General features: G+C 41.2%; 1 pseudogene; it reads left to right on the top strand.

Annotated features, from left to right (window-relative positions):
- Positions 1-230: 230 nt before the first annotated feature.
- LOC143604997 (aldehyde oxidase GLOX1 pseudogene) lies at positions 231-1669 on the top strand (annotated as a pseudogene).
- Positions 1670-4308: the final 2639 nt, after the last annotated feature.

The raw sequence follows: 4308 nt of genomic DNA, 5'->3' as shown, positions 1-4308 counted from the left end.
TCTTATCTTATATCATCATAATATACCTGATATCTGCTCTAGCAATCTCTTAATATACTTTTATATTTAAAGAGCAATCTAGTCTGATTCTCACGCCGGAGGGTGGTCACAAGGAGGAACCCCCCCCCCCCTTCTCAGTGACGAGCTCACGGTGTCTGTTTTGCAGGTTATCAGAAGAACCATCTTCCAAGGGTCTAACCCCTCGTGGGAAACATCTATCTAACCCCCAGGTTACCAGTAATCTGTCCGGGGTCCGGTTAGTGTTTCTTCAGTGTTCATCAGGGTCTTTAATGCCGGATTGAAGACTAGTCCAAACTGGCGGCAACGATGATGGTGAGAGTGTCGTCCGAACTTATAAATCATGTGATTCATGTGATTGGCAAGCGACGCCAAACGGCTTGAATGAACACAAATGGTATGCATCCAATCATATGCTGCCTGATGGTAGGCAAATCATCATTGGTGGCCGTCGAGCATTTAACTATGAGTTCTTTCCCAAGAAATCCGCAGCTGAGCTCGCTGTTGGTTTGCCCTTTCTGGTCGAAACAAATAACCCTGGAGTAGAGAATAATCTATATCCATTTGTGTTTCTCTATCCTGATGGTAACCTCTTTATCTTTGCTAATAATCGTGCTATTTTATTCGACTACTCCAAGCGCCTAGTTCTCAAGAGATACCCAACAATGCCTGGTGGTCAACCAAGGAATTACCCAAGTACAGGATCTGCCGTTGTACTCCCTTTGCGGTTAAAAGGAGAGACCGTAAACGAGTTTGAAGTATTAGTTTGTGGGGGTGCACCACAGGGTGCGTTCCGTAATGCACATAAGGGGATATTTGATGGAGCCTTGGATACCTGTGGGCGAATCAAAATATCCGACCCTAACCCTCAAAGGTTCATGGAGACCATGCCTCTTGCTCGTGTCATGGGTGACATGTTATTGTTACCTAATGGCCATGTTTTGATCATCAATGGAGCATCTGCATGAATAGACGGGTGGGAACTTGCGAGGGACCCGGTTCTAAGAACCCGGTTCTAAGCCCTGTAACATACCGACCAGACAACCAAGCAGGGTCCCGATTCGAAATTCAAAATCCAAGCACCAAACCTAGAGTTTACCATTCCATAGCGGTTCTGTTACGGGATGGGCGCATTCTTGTTGGTGGAAGTAACCCACATGAAAAATACGAATTCACAAACGTCCTTTACCCAACTGAGCTCAGTCTGGAGGCGTTCTTTCCTTCTTACATGGACACGAACTCTCGTCCGAGAATAATCTTGCCCGCAGCAAACAATAATATTCAATATGGCCAACAATTGGATATCGTGTTCACTGTTACAGGCGTTGTGGATCCAAGCTCGGTATTAGTGACAATGGTGGCACCGTCATTTAACACGCATTCTTTTTCGATGAATCAAAGACTCCTCATACTCGACAGTGCAGGAATGGCTAATTTCAAGATTGTTGGGGGGTCAAGATACCAAGTTGCTGTGAAAGCTCCACCCTCTGCTAACATTGCGCCGGCTGGGAATTATCTTTTGTTTGTGGTTCATAAAGAGATCCCAAGTCCTGGTATTTGGGTTCATATACAGTGAAAAAGTTTTAAATTTCCATGCTTACTTATTTATTTCCTTCAACTATAAACTCTATGGTTGTTTGATTAAATAATAAAATGCTTCGATCAGTGAAGAAACACTAGGCGATCCCGAGTAGATTATGGATAATCTGGGGGTTAAGTAATGTTTCCCACGAGGGTTAGGTCCGGCAAAGAAGGATGTTCTTCTGATGACCTGCAAAACAGACACCGTGAGCTCGTCACTGAGAAGGGGGGGGGGGGGGTTCCTCCTTGTGACCACCCTCCGGCGTGAGAATCAGACTAGATTGCTCTGAATATAAGTGTATATTGAGAGAAATAGCTAGTGAAGGTAAGATACCAGATGATGACACCGTTCCAAGGTGTTGGAGTATTTATAGCCGAAGGTAGGTTTTCAAGCAGGTACAGCCAGCTGTATAATATTCCTGTTCTACCAACTATGGGCTACGCACGTGCCATGCTGGTTGGTGGGTAGGCAGCGGCTGATAGTGACAAGGCCGGCTGTGTACTGTTCCCTTTCCACCAACTGCAGGCTTTGTGCGTGCCACGACAAGGATTGGTGAGTAGGCAGCGGCTAATAGTGACAAACAGTACTAGAGCATGCTCCTCCTCGTACTGTTGTCGGTGAGCTGTCACCCTGTGATTGGTTCATGGGCTGCTTTGGTCAGATCTTGTCTATTTTGTCCATACCTTGGCAGGTAAAGTACAAAAGATCTTCCAGAAGCATACGGACTGGCTCATTTGGGCGGGAGTGTTCCTGCCTTGCTCATTCCTTCAGGTGACACTGAATTATTGAGTTAGTGCCTTGTGCGTGTAGCCTTGCTATTAGTGCGGGTAGCCTTCCCTGATGGCTTGTATCCGCAGCTGCGGGGACAGGCGGGGTACTTCACCATTGGGAGGCTTTCCCTGCGGGAACAGCTGGCGTACTGCGCGTAAGGTCTTCATCTCTGAGCATGGTGGATCCTGCGGAACCAGTTGGTCCTTGCGCAGACGTCCCTCTGCAAGGTGAGTCTTGCGGGTTCAACTGGGCTCTGCTGGGACCTTCCTCTTCAATCAGTTTATTTACTTTTATGCAAACTTTGTTTCATATATATATAACTTATTTACCTAGATATGCACATGGTTGTGTGATATTAATTAATTCATATCTATTAACTAAGATGAGGGTTAGGATTTGCGTTGTTCCACATAATCAAGAGCGAAGACCGGTGTTATACGGTTTGTTTGTACCGTCAGACGCGAACGTGTATGCTTATGCTTGTCAAGTATACACTTTTGTTATTGTAGGCTTCATGAATACAAGAAGAAAAAACAAAGAATACTTCTCCCACCGGAGATGGGTTTGTTTGGTTTTTTCATTTTGGGTTGCTCACTTGCTTGCTTTATGTCTCAATATGATAGGTAAATAAACGTATAATGGAAATATAGATAGAGGATATATGCATGCATATATATAGTATTAATCTTGCATGCATGCCAACCCAAAGTTACAATTTCATAGGCCATGACTGGAAACTTTAAAAATCATCTTGAATATCTATTAACTATGTGGATATTTACGAAGAGTTATAAAAGAGGAAAGTGAACATGAGACCGTTATACATTAACGTTAGATGCAAATCATTTAAACTATGTAGTTTTGTTCAATATCTAATTAAATCCCTTATATCCATAACAATCTTCTCCATCAATACCCCTTGTTACCTAAAAAAAAACTTGCCATCTGCACCTGAATTCCGAGCGTAATAGTTATCTCAAAAACTAAGTGCACCACGGGGTTAGTAAAAAAACTTGAGACCAGCTGGTTAGCAGCTTTTCAATTCTTATTGCATCATAATTCTTATCGCTATTATGTAATTTGATTTCAATAGGTCTTTGTTAATTCTTTTTTTAAAAAGATCCATCTTGTTAATTCTTTATATTTATTTGTACTATAACATCCATGTGCATTTTTTTTCTTTACATGGTAGATATATCAACATAGTTAGAAGTTTAATAATAGGTTGAAGCTTTTGAAACAAATCTAATTGGCTGTATTGATTCAGAAAGGCTTTTGGTCATTAATAGTGGTGCAGATTTTGAAACAAAGAAAAGAAATGGCATTGATTCTGCATTTTAGAAAGAAGCTAATTAATGACGTAATGAGAAAAATTTTCGATACTCTTGATGAGGCTTATGATTTCTACGATCGCTATGCGTTTTTACTTGAATTTGGAATACATACTCATAAGGCTTTTAAAATAAGACAACAAATGAGCATTATCAGAGAAACTATGTATAACAAAGAAGGTTTAAAGGATTTGAAATGTAAAAGTTCCATAGGAGACACTAAAAAACGTCGAAGGAACCGGATGTAAAGCATGTCTTCGGATTTCAAAAAGTTAAGATGGGAAATGGTTTGTGGATATGTTTAACAATTCACACAATCATGAGATTACAGTTACTCCGACCAAAGTATGAAACACTAGTCTCGTAGGAAGTTTCACCACTCATTGACCTGCAAATCTCTAATGGCAGAACGGTGTCAATCCGGGTTGAAACCTAGTGAAATCAAGAAGGTATAAATACCATGAAATATCCACATGAAAATAGTGATACATTAAAACAATGTTCCAACGTCTTAACTTATCAACGAAAACAATATAAAGGTAAGGAGTTTTACTGGCATATTAAACATTTCCAAGATAAATACTAGAAGCTTGTGGGTTTGTTTAA

The sequence above is a fragment of the Bidens hawaiensis genome, unplaced genomic scaffold, assembly GCF_021521415.1.
Source record: "Bidens hawaiensis isolate Kalapana, Puna unplaced genomic scaffold, B.hawaiensis_p1.1 tig00067584_1, whole genome shotgun sequence".
NCBI classification, from domain to species: domain Eukaryota; kingdom Viridiplantae; phylum Streptophyta; class Magnoliopsida; order Asterales; family Asteraceae; genus Bidens; species Bidens hawaiensis.
This window is presented reverse-complemented; position numbering and strand designations above follow the sequence as displayed.